Below are 18,001 nucleotides of genomic sequence, written 5' to 3' on the forward strand. Positions count from 1 at the left end.
GGGCTGAAGGGCCCATACTGTGCTGTATGTTCTATGTTCTAGAGAAGGGGTTCCCAACCTTTTTTATGCCATGGACACTTATCAATAACTGAGTGGGTCTATAGGGAAGCAGGAAAACAGTCAATTGATATTAATGCCAAAAGACCATCTCTTCTGTACATACCATGAGCAACAGATTCCATCTGGATGCACCATGGCTTGTTATGACAACTACTCTGCCCATGAACCCAGAACATAGAACATAGAATTGTACAGCACAGTACAGGCCCTTCGGCCCATAATGTTGTGCCGACCCTTAAACCCTGCCTCCCATATAACCCCCCACTTTAAATTCCTCCATATACCTGTCTAGTAGTCCCTTAAATTTCACTAGTGTATCTGCCTCCATCACTGACTCAGGCAGTGCATTCCATGCACCAACCACTCTCTGAGTAAAAAACCTTCCTCTAATATCCCCCTTGAACTTCCCACCCCTTACCTTAAAGCCATGTCCTCTTGTATTGAGCAGTGGTGCCCTGGGGAAGAGGCGCTGGCTATCCACTCTATCTATTCCTCTTATTACCTTGTACACCTCTATCATGTCTCCTCCCATCCTCCTTCTCTCCAAAGAGTAAAGCCCTAGCTCCCTTAATCTCTGATCATAAAGCATACTTTCTAAACCAGGCAACATCCTGGTAAATCTTCTCTGTACCCTTTCCAATGCTTCCACATCCTTTCGATAGTGAGGCGACCAGAACTGGACTCAAAGAAACTGCGGAGTTGTGGACACAGCTCAGCACATCATGTAAACCAGCCTCTCTCTATGAAATCTGTCTGTACTTCTCGCTGCCTCAGTACCTCGTTATGATCTTGCACTTTATCATTTTCCTGCACTGCATGATTTCAGTAACTTTTACACTTTATTCTGCAGTGTGAGGGGCTATCATTTTAAGGTGATTGGAGGAAAGGACAGGGGGGATGTCAGAGGTAGGTTTTTACACAGAGAGTGGTGGGGGGATGGAACACCCTGCACTGACGGTAGAGGCAGGTACATTTGGGACATTTAAGGGATTCTTAGATGGGCACATGGATGATAGAAAAGTGGAGGGCTATGTGGAAGGGAAGGGTTAGATTGATCTCAGAGTCAGTTAAAGGGTCAGCATGACACCATGGACTGGAGAGCCTGTACTGTGCTGTAATGTTCCATGTTCTTTATTATTATTATTATTATTGTTTTACCTTGTCCTAACTCAAACTGTATCGGTCTCTGCCATTCCTTTGGATTCGTCAGCTGCATGGAGGAGGGGGCTGCTGCATGGCTGACAGCTTGCTCTCCCTGGACTGTACTGCCCTGGACTGCGCGTTAACATTGTTAGACAGCTCGGACACAACATCCGTGGTTGCTTCAAACCAAACAGACAGCCATAACTAAAAGGGTTGGTGGTGGGAATAGACATGGTGATGGTGTTGACAAGGCATTTAGAGAGGTCCATGAACGTGAATGGGACGATATGCATATGGGCAGGGTTAGATTGAATTGACTTCGTAGTCAGCACAGAAGGGTCTTTTCCTGTGCTGTTCCGTGTTCTTAGCTCCACAGAACATTAATCGAGAGCTGAAGAGTTGAGATAGGGAGCTGAGCTTAAACTTAATCTTTAGCAGCATTTCCTGTGTTCTGCAAAAGAGGATTCAAGAGGCAGGGAGATTCAGGAATGGGATTCTGAAGTTCACCACCAGGAGAGCTGAAGGAGTAGCTACCAGAGATTGGGAAGAGTTTCAGAATCAGGATCAGGTTCACTATCGTGGACACGTCATGAAAATTACTGTTTTGTGGCAGCAGTACTGTACAATACATAAAAAGATTACAATAAGAATTATAAAAACATGAATAAATAGTACAACAGGAGAGCGATAGGGTCTCAGCCTGAAATGTTGACAGTTTATCCATTTCCATAAATGCTGTTTGACCTGCTGAGTTCCTCAAGCATTTTGTGTGTGTTGCTCTGGATTTCCAGCATCTACAGAATCTCTTGTGTTTAAAATGATGAGGTAGTGTTCATGGGTTCATGGACCATTCAGAAATCTGCCAGCAGAGGGGAAGATGCTGTTCCTAAAATGTATGTGCCTTCAGCCTCTTTGATGGTAGAACTGAGAAGAGGGCGTGTTTTGGATGGCAAGGGTTGTTAATGCTGGATGTTGCTTTCTTAGGGCATCGCCTCTTGAAGATGTTCTTGATGGTGGAGAGCATTGTGTCTGTGATGGAGCTGACTAACTCCACAAGCCTCTGCAGGATCTCTTGATCCTATGCTTTGGAGCCTTCATGCCACACAATAATGCAACCAGACAAAATACTACTGAGTATTGTAGAAGCTTACTGGACTTCAATGACATACCAAATCTCCTTAAACTTCGGGGTAGGACTGGATGAGGTATGTCTTGGAACAGGAGGAAGATGAGGGCTGGAAAGGGTGGTGTATGGGGAAGAAAATGAGGCTGTCTATATTGACATAGGATGCAGAGAATAGTAGTAGTGGCCCTCTACCCCTCCTCTCCATGATTTCAAAGATAAATCTTCATATTGATAATATCGTTTCAAAACTAAAAATGTAATAAACACAAGGTGAAAAACTGATGGAAAATTATGCAAAGTAATTTTGGTAAATAAATTGGTTTATTACTGTCACATGTACCAAGGTACAGTCGTGGTCCACATGGCATTCATACAAATGATTTCATCACATCAGTACATTGAGGTAGTGCAACAGACAATAAGAACATAATGTGGAATAAAGTGTTACATTTACTGAGAAAGTGCAGTGCAGGTAGACAATAAGGTGCAAAAGCCGTGAAAAGGTCAATTTTGAGGTCAAGCATCCATTTCATTGTACAGGGGGATTATTCAAACATTTTCTAATGGCAGGTTAGAAGCTGTCTATAAGACCACAAGACCATAAGATTACACCACTTGGCCAATTGAGCCTACTCCACCATTTCATCATGCCTGATTGAATTTTCCTCTCAGCCCCAGTCTTCTGCCTTCTTCTCATATCCTTTCATGCCCTGACCAATCAAGAATCTATCAACCTCTGCCTAAATACACATAAAGAATTGGCCTCCACAGCTGCTTGTGACAAAGAATTCCACAGATTCACCACTCTCTGGCTAAAGAAATTCCTCCTCATCTCCGTTCTAAGAGAACGCCCCTCTATTCTGAAGCTGTGTCCTTTGATCTTAGAGTCTCACACCATAGGAAATATCCTCTTCACATCCACTCTATCAAGGCCTTTCACCATTCAATAGGTTTCAATGAGGTCATCCCTCATTCTTTCGAATTTTAGTGAAAACAGGTCCAGAGCCATCAAACCCTCTTCATATGACAAGCCATTCAGTCCTGGAATCATTTTTGTGAACACCCTTTGAACCCTCGCCAATTTCAACACACGCTTTCTAAGGGGCCCAAAACTGCTAACAATACTACTCACTGCCTCACCAGAGCTTTATAAAGTCTCAACATTTCATCCTTGCTTTTATATTCTAGTCCTCTTGAAATGAATGCTAAGATCGCATTTGCCTTCCTCACCACAAACTGAACCAGCAAATTAACCATTAGGGAATTCCTCAGCCGGCTGGTCAAGATTTTCTATTTTCTGCCCGATGGGAGAGGGGAGGAGCGAGAATGCCCCCGGGTGGGTGGGGTCTTTGACTATGCCGGCTGCTTTGCTGAGGCAGCGAGAAACGTAGACAGAGTCCGTGAAGGGGAGGCCGGTTTCTGTCATTTGCTGAGCCACATCCACAACTCATAAAGTGCTGGAAACTCAAGTTCAAGTTCAACTTTATTGTCATTTAAACATACACACGTACACAACTAAATGAAACAACACTCCTCAGGGACCAAGGGGCAGAATAGAGTAGATAGAGTCACACACAGCACATATAGTTACAATCCAATGCATACGGTCACAAAATAATATTAGCATAAGCCTCTGAATTTTAGTTGTCTCTCTACAGGTCCAGCCTGATCTTTCAAGTATTTCTAGTATTTTATTATTTTTTTCTTTCCTTAATTTTTTTTTCGCTTTGATTCAAGATTGTTTAATGTCATTTCCAATACACAAACGTAAAGGAGAACGAAGTAAGTGTTACTCCGGATTCGATGCAGTTCAAAGTAAACAATAAGATACGAAACACAATATTTTTTTAAAAAGTAGAATAAATATAAATACGTAAGATAACTTATATACATAGATTGATTGTATGTCCATAAAGTGACGCTAGGCACAGGAGCGTCTGTACATAAGGTGACTGACAGGAAATGATAAAATAGCGAAGGTTTTAAATTTGTAATTTAAAGATTTTTTTCACATTAAAAACAACTATTTTGGAGCAAGATTCAAATCCAAGATCAAGTGCGTGGTGGTAAATCAAAGGCGTCTTGTATCTGTCAGTACAGGTTTCCTACGCCGACTGAAGTTGTGATCGTTCCTTCTTCGCACGTAACACGTCCTCCGGTTCTGGCGGAACCTACAAATCCAGTCCAGGCTTTCGCGGCGACCCCGCCTCTTCATTGCAACGGTGCCAGATTAATTTAAATGTATCTGCTCAAGTGGAGATAATCAATGCAAAATCAGTGTGACTGTGCCGCACAAATAGGGTATGTTTGATTCACAAAGCGGCCTGAGCTCTCGGAGGTCTGGCCGTTCATCAGTCTCTTTGCAAAACCTTTCTCCGCCTTGAGAAATGCAAGTCACAAATAGTCGCTGAGTGAATGTGTCTATCTCGCTTTGTCCGGAGCATCGCAGACCTGCTGGACCTGTCTTGCAGAAAGGTATGTTCACTGCCGTCTGTCATCCATTCAGGGGATAGATTCGACGTGGAGTCGATTCTGTCGCTCTCTATTTCCAATCCATCCAATATGACATTTAAAAAAAATCTCTGTAGTTTCTAAGTGGGTTCTCTCAAACCGTGCCATATATCATCCTGTGTTTATGAAGTTGTCTTCATTGCAGCGAGATGTTTAAGCGGTAAAGATAATTGGCAAAGGCTGTTCTTTCGTGTCCATGTTCGTTACGTGACTGCTCATCATTACGCGGAGTTTAACGTTAAGGAACGTCGATCCTCGGCCACTTGACAACTTTCTTGTTTCTTAATGCAGTAATTAAGGACCTGGTAGCAACGAGTTGCTGCTGGTGCCGAGTTGAAGGGCTCGGGAGACCCGGGAAGTGAATGCTCCTGGATTGTCTCAGTACATGAGTAAACACGGCTCGCTGCGGTTTAAGTGTTGCCTAATGACTTTCTCGGCGACCAAGTTAAAACCTTCTCAAGTGTAGCGTGAAAATAATTAGTTTTGATTTTTAAAAAAATACCGATTTCCCTTGAATGAATTTGTTTTCCCTTTCATGCGTCGGCGAGGAAGTTCGCGGATTTATTTAGGTAAGATGTGTGGGAGAATAAGGTGATCCCAGACCTCTCAAACCTCCTGTGTTGTACAAACTAGAACAAGTGGAAGTTTTCTGTTGTGTGTGTGTGTGTGTGTGTGTGTGCGCGCACTCTCTCTCTCTTTTTCCCGTCTGCAGCGGGGTTCGGCTGTGTATGTAGGTTTATGGCACTCCGGGTGTTATCGCTGGGTAGAGAGATCCAGACACACCTTCCAAGCGCAAAAGATGTCTGTAAACGGCTCTCCGGCTATAGCGCGCAGCCTCTGTGGGCACCGAGGTATGAGCAGCTGAACTAGCTTCGGGCTCGTATCGTCCCGCAGAGACCTGCGCCCCAAAGTATAATCTTGTTTTTTAAAAAAAATCTTCCATCCTTGCCTTGGGAATAAATTGGACCCCCCCCCCCCATGTCTACGTGTAAAAGCAGAGGGGTTTTTATTGGTGTACCGTGCATTGGTCTTGGGTACCGTCATTGGAGTCCTTCAGGTCAGATCAAAGAGATAATCACCGTAATTTCAACACTTGGTTGGGAAGGATCACAAACAGCTTGCAATGGGAGCAGGTGCTGTGATCGAACTGGACGACATCGTTATTAAAGCAACCCAAGACATGTCCTCTTATTATTACTACCATCAAGGAGGAGGCGCAGGAGCCTGAAGACCCACACTCAATGTTTTAAGACCAGCTTCTTCCCCTCCACCATCAGATTTCTGAATATTCAATGAACCCATATTCACCCCCTAATAACTTTTCTCTTTGCCCCCTTCTTGCACTAATTATCTAATTTGTCTCTTTTTTTTGTAACTTTTTAGTTTTTTATGTTACTTATTGTAATGTACTCTTGCTGCTAGACAACATATTTCATGATGTATGCCAGTGATATTAAACCTGATCCTGACTTGCAACACAGAAGAGGCCATTGGGCCTGTAGTGTGTAGGACAGTAAGGGTAATTACCCACTCCCAGGTTGGGGGGTCTTCAAATGTCCATCTTAAATGTTAACATTTCTGATTCCATCACCTGTCCTTCAACCTGTTGTTAAATTTGCCATTTTTGTCTCATTTCTTATTGTAACTTTTTTTTAAAAAAAAGGTAGTGCAAAAAATGAGGTAGTTTTCATGGTCCATACAGAAATCTCTTGGCAGAGGAGAAGCTGATCCTAAAACTTTGAGAATGTGTGTTCTGGCTCCTGTATCACTTCATTGATGGTAGCAATGAGAAGAGGGCATGGTGTGGATGGTGAGGGTCATTGATGAAGAATCTTGGCTTTAAAAAAACATTGAAAGACCTAGATCAGGGGCTCCCAATCCTTGTTATGCCATGAACCCCTACCGTTAACCGAGGGGGTGGGGGATTGTGTGGATCCAGGGTGGGAACCCCTGCTCTAGATAGATTGGATATGCAGAGGCTGGGACCAGAGGGTGCAGACTCAAAAGAGAAGGACATCCCTTTAGAATAGAGATGAGGAATTTCTTCAGCCAGAGGGTGGTGAATCTGTGGAATTCATTGTGATAGAGTTGTGAAGGACAGGTCATTAGATGTACTTGAAGCAGAGGCTGGTAGGTTGTTGATTGGTGAGGAGATTAGCGGTTACCAGGAGAATGGGGCTGAGGGGGGAAAAAATGTCAGCCTTGATTGAATTGATACAGGAGATTTTGCTGATGCTGGAAATCTAGAGCAATACACAGAAAAATTATTGGAGGAACCCAGCAGGTCAGGCAGCATCTATAGAGGGGAATAAACTGATGGTTTAGGAAGGGTCCCAGCTCAAAACATCAACTATTTATTCCCCTCTATAGATGCTGCCTAATCTGCTGAGTTTCTCCAGCATTTATTTATATATATATACTTTTTTTTAAATTGGGGATTGTGTGTTTATATGTCCACAATTGAATGGCAGAGCAGACTTTGAGCTGAATGTTCCAATTCTGCTGCTATATCTTATGGAAATGTGGTGAGGCTGATAGGCCTCATACAGGCAAATGGGATTGGTGTATTAAGGCATTGTGGACAATTGGTGTCATGGGTGGACAGGGTGGTGAAGAAGGCAATTGGCACACTGGGCTTCATCAGTCAGGATGCTGAATGCAGGGGTTGGGCTATCATGTTATAGCTGTACAAGACATCAGTAAGACCACACTTGAACAAACTTCTATTGAGGCACACTGGAGTGACTAGTTGCATCTTGGTCTGGTATGGAAACATCAATGCCCAAGATTGGAAGAAGTCTAGAGAAAGTAGATACAGAAAAACCCTCCCCACCATTGAGCTCATCTACATGGAGCTCTGCGACCAGAAAGCAGCATCCATCATCAAGGACCCTCATTACCCAAGCCATGCTCCCTTCTCGCTGCTGTTATTGAAAAGGAGGTGTAGGAGCCTCAGGACTCACTCCACCAGGTTCAGGAACAATTAGTACCCTTCAGCTATCAGGCTACTGAACCAGTGCAGATAACTTCACTTACCTCAAAACTAAACTAGTTTCACAACCTGTAGTTTCATTTTAAGACTCTACAAATGATGTTCTCAGTATTTTTTTGTTTATTTTTAAAATTGGTTGGTTGTCAGTCTGTGTGTAGCTTTGATTCTATTGTATTTGTTCTGTGAATGTCTGCAAGACAATGAATTTCAAGGTAGTATATGGTGACATAAACATAATTTGTTAATAAATTTACAATGTGCTGGGTCACTGCATACAGATCTGGTCACCCTGCTCTAGGTTATTAAACTGCAAAGGCATAGTAAGGATTTGTGTGGGATGTTACAGAGGTTGGAGGCTTTGAGGAGTGATTGGACAGGCTGGGAATTCTTTCCCTGGAAAGTAGGAGGCTGAGGGGTGACCGTGAAGTTATTTATAAAATATTGAGGGTCATGGATAAGAGGAATATTCACAATCTTATTCCCAGGGTGTCAGGAAATGTGGAGGCGGCTTGACCCAAAAGCAGAGCAGTGGAGACGATTCAGTCATGTATGATAACTCTTATAAAAGGTTGCGAAATAACAAGCCAGGAGGGGCCTCTTAAAACAAGAGAGAACAGACACTGAACACGACAGGCAGTGAGTTAAACTTTAGGCAGGGAGGACAAAGGTGAGGAGCAACTGGTTGAGGCTAGTTGGTTCGATGAGTGAACTGGCTGTGGATGAGGTTAAGTGGGCCGTGGGTAATGAGCCTGGAATGAGCAGCAGGTGAGTCCTATTCACTGGGTGAAGACTGCGAGGTGCCTGTGTGTGCAGGCCTGACACAGGGCAGGGGAGCCCAACACTGGAGGGTAAAGACTTAAAAGGTGAAGGGAAATATCTTAAGGGGACCTGATGGCCAATGTTTTCATACAGTGGTGGGTACATGGAATCTGCTGTGGGCTACATGTTAAAGGCAGGTACAACCAGGGATTTAATAAGTGTTTGGATCAAGGCATGGGTAGGAAAGGTTCAGCAAGATGTATGGCAAATAGGCCAACATCAGTTGGGTATCTGGTTTGAAAGAACACCCATCACCTCCGTCTGGTGCACCACCTCCCCTTTCTTCTATGGTCCACTCTACTCTCCTATCAGATTCCTCCTTCTTCAGCCCATTAACTGCTTCCACCTATTGTTTTCCAGCTACTTACTTCGTCCCCTCATCCCATCTGCCCACCGACCTACCCCACCCATTCACCTGGCTTCACCTATCACCTGCCAGTTTGTACTCATTCCCCTTTCTTTCTCTTCTCCCCCCCCCCACCTTATTCTGGCTTCTGTCCCCTTCCTTTTCAGCCCCGATGAAGGGTTTCTGCCTGAAATGTTGACTGTTTATTCATTTGCATAGGTGCTGTCTCACTTGCTGATTTCCTCCAGCATTTTGCATATGTTGCCCATGTTTGTTCTTTCCCCTACATGTTTTTGTTAGTTGTCCTGGATAAATTGAATGGTTTTGTAAGGAGAAAAATAAAACAAGATGCCAGTGGAACTCAGCGGGTTAGACTTCTTTAAAATGGCACAAGTGAAACACAGCAACGGCTTACTGGCAGCAAACAGAACTACTAACTACTCTATTACTCACACTTTTTCTGGAAAAGGATGACTGCAATCAATAGCCTGTAACTTTCCTTTCAGAGCTGAGATTTTGAACCAGCTGTACAGCATTACATTTTTGTGGTGTAAACTGAAGTGTCTGAGGTGTAGGACAGTTGTGGCTTGGCAAGTTCAGGCCAAATCAAAGCGGTGGAACTTGGGCCCAAGAGCGAGGAATGAGCCAATGTATGACCATGCTGGAGCGGACTTGGAGCCGATTCGAAACGACAGACCTGAGATGGGCAGAGTCAAGTTGGTGCGGCCCGTGACCTAGGGCGAGGAATGAGTTGATGTTTGGTCGATTTAAGCACTGGCCCGGATTGGAAAGGGTGGGTATCGGCTGAATCAAGGCTGTGGAGCCCAGGCCCAATAGCATATTGAGCTGGCAGGGCCCTGGTCCACAAGAGAGGAACGGGATGAGGTATGGCCAATTTAGGCCCTGGGCCAGATTGACAAGGTCGGCGTGTTGGAGCTGGAGGCGAGGGACAGGTCGGTTCAGCTGCTCGGTGAGGTTTACTGAACTGAATTGAGGCTGTGGTTCCTGGATCAGCTGTGACTGGCTTCTGTGATCTTTAATTCTAAATGTTACTTGCATACTTTTATTGTTTGAGCGGTTTGTTTTTTTTTTTGGCTCACTTGTTTTTTTTTAATAAGTTCTATTTGGTTTCTTTGTTTTTTGGATGCTTATAAAGAGCTGAGTCTCCAGGTCATATACAGTAGACATTGATCGTAAATGTACTTTAAGCATTTGTGGAAAGAAATCAGCAGTGAAGACTTGCTTCACAATTGGTGACTCGTGATTGCTGTGGAGTTGGAAAGGCTCTTGAATCTCCTGAACAAGGAAGACAAGTCCTGGTTACTTTTCTTCCTACTTGGCATCCAGCATACAGTGGAAGTGGCTGAGTTGGGGGGGGAAAACTGTGTAACCAATCACTCTGTTCTCCCAGCTTCGCACTGACTACCAGCTTGCTGTTTCTATTTCTAAAAATAGAAACAAATAATAATAAATCAACAGTAAGTAAATAATACTGAGAACATGAGTTGTAGAGTCCTTGAAGGTGAGTCCATAGGTTGTGGAATTAGTTCAGTGTTGAGGTGAGTTAAGTTGTCCATGTTGGTTCAGGAGCCAGATGGTTGAAGAATACTAACTGTTCCTGAACCTGTTGTTTGCCTTTGTTTTTATTTTGCGGGGGGGGGGGGGGACCTGAGGCTCCTCTACCACCTTCCCAATGGCAGAAATGAGAAGATGCCATGGCCTGGATCATGGATGTTGCTTTCTTGAGGCAATTCCACATTTAATGGTGAGGAGTGATGTGCCTGTGATGTATTGGGCTGAGTTCAACACACTCTGCAACTTCTTGTATTCCTGAGCATTTGAATCTCCAAATTAGACAATGATGCTTTTGTGGTCAGGGCAATTCGGATACCAGTCAGGATGCTGTCAACAGTAAACATGTAAAAATTTGTTGGTTTTCCGTGGTGTGCCATAACTTAAGCTTCTAATTAACGCCCAAAACTCCTCAAGCAGAAAATGACTGAACTCTGCTTGAGATTATTAAGAAGATTAAAGAATTTGATATTTCTTGCCATCTGCTGCATCTTGGACAGAACTCCTTTCAAATGAGAGATGAATTCGGGAGGAGGTACTTTAAAAGGGGGAATTCTCTTCTCCATCCCAAAAGGACATTGGGTCAAGTGAACTGAGATTTATAGTGTTGCCCTATCCAAGATTCAGGGTGAGAAAGTAAAACTGGGGCTAAATGGATTTGAACTCCAAACCAACCAAACTCCAGATGAATGGTAAATTGAGTTCAAAAGCTGAAGAGCGTCGAATAGTAAGGCCCTTTTGCCCATGATGTTGTGCTGACCCTTTAACCAACTCTAAGATCAATCTAGCCCTTCTGACCCCATTTTCCCACCCCATTCATCGTTTATCTGTGAGCCTATCTAATCTAATTTAAATGAACCTGCCTCTACCACCACCCATGGCAGGGTGTTCCATGCACCCACCACTTCGTAAGTTAAAAAAACACTACCTCTGTGTAATGAACTTGCCTCTGACACGACGAAAGTTCTCAGCCTGAAACATTGACTGTTTATTCCTCTCTATAGATGCTGCTAAATTCCTCCAGTACTTTGTGTGTGTTATTGTGGATCTCCCACACCTGCAAAATCTTTTGTGTTTACCTCTGGCATCTCTCCATACTTGCCTCTAATCAATCGCCTTAATGCCCCCTCATTTTAGCCTTGCCACCCTGGGATAAAGATCTCTGGCTGAACGCTCGATCTATGCCTCTTATCATCTTGTGCACTTCTCACCCTCCTTTTCCCCAAAGAGAAAAGCCCTGGCTCGCTTAACCTTTACTCAGAAGACGTGCCTTCCAATCCAGACAGCATCCTGGTAAATCTCTTCAGCACCTTCTCTAAAGTTTCAACTTCCTTCCTAGACAGAGTCAACCAGAACTGAACACAATACTGAGAGTGTGGTTTAACTCGGATTTTCTGGAGCTGCATGGTTATCTTGTATCACTCTGGGGCAGGGGTTCCCAACCTTTTTCACCCTTACCATTAACCAATAGGTCCATGGACCCTAGGTTGGGAACCCCTGTTCTGGAGAAAGACTGTAAACAGCCAATTGAGCAAGCTACCTAGGAGAACTGCAAAGGTGTTTTCCAACAGTAGATGGACCATAAATTTACCCAATGACTTGTCCTCCACAGCCATTCATGGCAATGAAGTCCACAGATTCACCACCCTCTGGCTTAAAAGAAAATTCCTCCTTATCTCTGTTCTAAAGGGATGGTCCTCAATTCTGAGGCTGTACGCTCTGGTCCTAGACTCCCCCTCAGTGGGAAGCATCCTCTCCATGTCTACTTTATCTAGGTCTTTCAATATTTAATAGGTTTCAATGAGATTCCCCCTCATCCTTCTAAACTCCAGTGAGTACAGGCCCAGAGCAAACAAACATCCCGATATGTTAACCCTTTCATTCTGGGAATCACTCTCGTGAACCTTTTCTGGACCCTCTCCAGTGCCAGAACACCCTTGGATAAAGGGCCCAAAATTCCTCAATACTCCAAATGCGGTCTGACCAACACCTCAAGAAAGCCTCAAATCCTGGTTTTGGAACCAGAAAGGAAATGGCCTGATTTGTAGGCCACAAGCTTGTGATCATTTTCACCTTTAGTTGCTTTGTTGTGGAGATTTTATTTTCAGTTTTTTTTTCTCTCTGCTCTGCTGCTGCGCCAGCACGTCACTCCTGCTAATGATGAGAAAATGAGTTGATATTTCTTGTAAGCAGAAGGACAGACTGCTCCCAGCACTGCTGGGCATTTGTGATTGTAAGAATCAGAATCGGAATCACTTTATTCCCAGTACATGAAACATATCAGAATTGATTGTGGTTCAGTGCCTAACATTTAACACAGGACAATATCGCATCAGGCAACACAGTAACAACCAACAGTCTACGAGACGATAGTGCATGGTTTGCACTATCAACAATTAGCAGAATGGTCACATGCACAAACGTCAATAATCAAACTTAAATGTGAACATATACAGGTGTCCCCCGCTTTACGAAAGTTCGCTTTACGCCACTTCGCTTTTATAAAAGACCTGCATTAGTACCTGTTTTCGCCAACCAAAAGAAATCCGAAGAGGATTTTCGCTTTTGCGAGAAAAGGTGCCCACTTTAAACTTGTGTTTACCCCGAGAAAGACTACCATGACTGTGAAGCCTTGCGCGGGCAGGTGTGTGTGTATGCGTGTACGTGCCGATTTTTTTTTTCTACAAATCAGTTTTGGCTAAATTTTCCCAATTCTGATAAGTGAAACTACACTGTACATACATTAGTTCTACTTGTATGTTAGTGTTATTTTGGGTTTTATGTACTATTTGGTAGGTTATTTTTTTGGGTCTGGGAACGCTCAAAAAATTTTCCCGTATAAATTACTGGTAATTGCTTCTTTGTTTTACGCCATTTTGGCTTATGAAAGGTTTCATAGGAACGCTGTACTTTCGGATAGCAGGGGAAACCTGTAAACAGACTCGATAATTATCAACAGGACAAGGAGAGCAGGGAAGACCGTTTGCTGGATGCTGTGCAGGGGCAGTTAGAGTTTTACGCCTGAGTGAGTTTCGTTGAGAGGTTGGATAGCTGTGAGAAAGAAACATCCGAGATGACACACAGTCCTGGTGGTGATGGACACGTAGCATCTCCCTGATGGCAATCTGGCGAATATGAGTGACTGCTAGGGTGAGTGGAGTCACCTCTCTTCTTCGCTCTGGCAAATAGACTGATCAGCACATCTTGCTAGCAGGACGGATTATCCCAACACTGTTGGGCATTTGCGTTCAATACTACATATTCCTTTTTATTTCAACTTCCCATTTCCTTGTCTATTTTCTTCCTCCTTCCTTTAAATGTCAGGATATTCAATATTAAAGATTAGCTTTATTTGCCACATATACGTTGCAAACTACACTCAGTGGTCGCTTTATTTGGGTCACCTGTACAGCTGCTCATTAATGCAAATATCTAATCAGCCAATCACGTGGCAGCAACTTGATGCATAAGAGCATGCAGGCATGGTCAAGAGGCTCAGTTGTTGTTCAGGCCGAACATCAGAATGGGGAAAGGATGTGATTTATCTGACTGACTCTTGCTGTGTACTCTGTGGGCAGAGATGCCCATTTCTGTGCTGCATCTCCTTTCACTGGGAGTTCCTCAAATCAGGAAACCCAAACATACTGACAAAAATAATGAGGAACCTTGTTGTAAAGTAGCTATGACACCACCAGCAGCCAAGATTCAATTCTAGCTTCTGTTTGTAAGGAGTTTGTACGTTCTCCCCGTGATCATGTAGGTTTCCTCCAGGTGCCCTGGTTTCCCCTCCAAATTCCAGAGATGACCAGTTTGTGTTAGTATGCTGTGTTGACGTCAGAAGAATGGCGACATTTGCGGGCTGCCCCTAGTACAGTCTCAGACTGTGTCAGTCATTGACACAAATGACGTATTTCACTGTGTGTCCCTATGTACATGTGACACAGAATGCTAATCTCTCTGCAAGTTCCTACTTTGACTCCTAATATTCTACAAACTATGACAGTATATTCTGCACAGTATATGTTGGTCTGTCCCATGTGTAGAACCACTCAAACCTGATCTCCACCCGCACAGGATTGCAACAAAGACTCGGCACTCCACGTGAACTTCCTGTTGCTTCCTCGCAGATGACAGAGTTAAAGCACCATGAAATTCTAGGAATTCAAAGATGTGATAACAGCACATTTGGAAAGCGGTGAAATGATCGGACAAAATCAGCATGGATTTGTGAAAGGAAAATCATGTCTGACGAATCTCATAGAATTTTTTGAGGATGTAACTAGTAGAGTGGATAGGGGAGAACCAGTGGATGTGGTATATTTGGATTTTCAAAAGGCTTTTGACAAGGTCCCACACAGGAGATTAGTGTGCAAACTTAAAGCACACGGTATTGGGGGTAAGGTATTGGTGTGGGTGGAGAATTGGTTAGCAGACAGGAAGCAAAGAGTGGGAATAAACGGGACCTTTTCAGAATGGCAGGCAGTGACTAGTGGGGTACCGCAAGGCTCAGTGCTGGGACCCCAGTTGTTTACAATATATATTAATGACTTGGATGAGGGAATTAAATGCAGCATCTCCAAGTTTGCGGATGACACGAAGCTGGGTGGCAGTGTTAGCTGTGAGGAGGATGCTAAGAGGATGCAGGGTGACTTGGATAGGTTGGGTGAGTGGGCAAATTCATGGCAGATGCAATTTAATGTGGATAAATGTGAAGTTATCCACTTTGGTGGCAAAAATAGGAAAACAGATTATTATCTGAATGGTGGCTGATTAGGAAAAGGGAAGGTGCAACGAGACCTGGGTGTCATTATACACCAGTCATTGAAAGTGGGCATGCAGGTACAGCAGGCGGTGAAAAAGGCGAACGGTATGCTGGCATTTATAGCGAGAGGATTCGAGTACAGGAGCAGGGAGGTACCACTGCAGTTGTACAAGGCCTTGGTGAGACCACACCTGGAGTATTGTGTGCAGTTTTGGTCCCCTAATCTGAGGAAAGACATCCTTGCCATAGAGGGAGTACAAAGAAAGTTCACCAGATTGATTCCTGGGCTGGCACGACTTTCATATGAAGAAAGACTGGATGAACTGGGCTTGTACTCGTTGGAATTTAGAAGATTGAGGGGAGATCTGATTGAAACGTATAAGATCTTAAAGGGATTGGACAGGCTAGATGCAGGAAGATTGTTCCCGATGTTGGGGAAGTCCAAAACGAGGGGCCACAGTTTGAGGATGGAGGGGAAGCCTTTTAGGACCGAGATTAGGAAAAACTTCTTCACACAGAGAGTGGTGAATCTGTGGAATTCTCTGCCACAGGAAACAGTTGAGGCTAGTTCATTGGCTATATTTAAGAGGGAGTTAGATATGGCCCTTGTGGCTACGGGGGTCAGGGGGTATGGAGGGAAGGCTGGGGCGGGGTTCTGAGTTGGATGATCAGCCATGATCATAACAAATGGCGGTGCAGGCTCGAAGGGCCGAATGGCCTACTCCTGCACCTATTTTCTATGTTTCTATGAATCTAATCTGGGACCTGTATGGCCTGTTGGAGGGGACAAGAGTTGTGTCATACAAAGTAATATCTACAAAGTAATAAGTTACTTGGGCTTGCGAATGCAAAAGTGTGTTCTTACAGCACTCTACTGACTAATTTTGGAAGAGGTCTCCAATAGTTATTTAAATATTAAGACGGTATGGTTTTTTTTTGTTTTAAGTTTCTTTTCCACAGGCAGTTAATCTGACTAACCATTCTATATACCTTCCCCCTCCTCACCCCAATCTCCCTCTATCTGCTACCCCCGTCACTGCACCGTAACCACTTTTAAACACTTTGTAAAGGTGCCATTTGTGCACGTTTTATTCCCTATCTGTACCTTAACCGCTAACTTTATATTTTATGTAGTTCTTTATTCTTTATAACTGTTGAATGTTTTTTTTCTTTGTTGCATGCTGTACCAACGCACCGCAGCAATTTCCTAATATATGTGGCCAAGTGGTTAAGGCATTGGACTAGCTACCTGAAGGTCGTGAGTTCGAGCCCCAGCCAAGGCTACGTGGTGTGTCCTTGAGCAAGGCACTTAATCACACATTGCTCTGTGACGAGACTGGTGCCAAGCTGTATGGGTCCTAATGCCCTTCCCTTGGACAACATTGGTGTGGTGGAGAGGGGAGACTTGCAGCATGGGCAACTGCTGGTCTTCCATGCAACCTTGCCCAGGCCTGTGCTCTGGAGAGCGAAGACTTACCAGGTGCAGATCCATGGTCTTGCAAGACTAACAGATGCCTTATTTATGCACTCAGTGGCCACTTAAGCAGACCTATACACCTGCTTATTAATGCAATATCTAATCAGCCAATCATGTGATAGTAATTCGATGCATAAAAGCTTGTAGACATGGCTGAAGATTCAGTTGTTCAGATCAAACATTTAGAATGGGGAAGAACTGTAATCTAAGTGACTTTGACCGTGGAATGATTATTGGTGCCAGACAGAGTGGTTTGAGTACCTCAAACTGCTGATCTCCTGGGATTTTCACACACAACAGTCTCTAGAGTTTATGGAGAATGGTTTTAGTAAACAAAAACATCAAGTGAACAGTAGTCCTGTGGGTGAAAATGCATTGTTAATGAGAGAGGTCATGAGTCTGGTACAAGCTGACAGGAAGGTGACAGAAACTCAAATAGGAGGATGAGAGGAGACATGATAGAGGTGTACAAGATGATAGGAGGAATAGATAGAGTGGACAGCCAGCGCCTCTTCCCCAGGGCACCACTGCTCAGTACAAGAGGACATGGCTTTAAGGTAAGGGGTGGGAAGTTCAAGGGGGATATTAGAGGAAGGTTTTTTACTCAGAGTGGTTGGTGTGTGGAATACACTGCCTGAGTCAGTGGTGGAGGCAGATACACTAGTGAAATTTAAGAGACTACTAGACAGGTATATGGAGGAATCTAAGGTGGGGGGTTATATGGGAGGCAGGGTTTGAGGGTCGGCACAACATTGTGGGCCGAAGGGCCTGTACTGTGCTTTACTGTTCTATAAACTACATGCTACAACAGTGTGCAGAAGCCTCGGGCGTACATCTCTATAGATACCTATATCTTTCTGTTTATCTCTAGGGTGCCTAAGACGTTGTTACAGTTGTCACACCAGGCAGTAGAGCATCTCTGAACACACATCACGTCGAACCTTGAACTGCATGGGCTAGAGCAGCAGACGACCACTTGGTGGCCTCTTTATTAGATATAGGAGGTACTGAATAAGCTGACCACTGAGTGTAAAGCTAATCTTTATAATTTAAAACAAAATCTTAAAAAATCTGGACAAAGTGAGGATCCAAAGAATCCCAGGCATCCATTTTCATCGGTCATTGAAATGTCATCCTTGGCTACAACAAATAGTCAGAGCTAGTTATGAACTAGTCATTGGTTAAAATGCAAA

At 43.9% G+C, this 18,001-nt stretch overlaps 1 protein-coding gene across 1 annotated transcript in view; it reads left to right on the top strand.

The window, feature by feature from the left end:
• Positions 1-4,306: 4,306 nt before the first annotated feature.
• Positions 4,307-18,001, top strand: part of adgrl2a (adhesion G protein-coupled receptor L2a) — a 982,900-nt gene continuing 969,205 nt past the window's right edge. Inside the window, exon 1 of the mRNA XM_063064760.1 lies at positions 4,307-4,804. The gene's annotated coding sequence lies outside the window, so the exon portion shown is untranslated. The remainder of the gene's footprint in view (positions 4,805-18,001) is intronic.

This window comes from Mobula hypostoma, chromosome 12 (genome assembly GCF_963921235.1).
Source record: "Mobula hypostoma chromosome 12, sMobHyp1.1, whole genome shotgun sequence".
NCBI lineage: Eukaryota > Metazoa > Chordata > Chondrichthyes > Myliobatiformes > Myliobatidae > Mobula > Mobula hypostoma.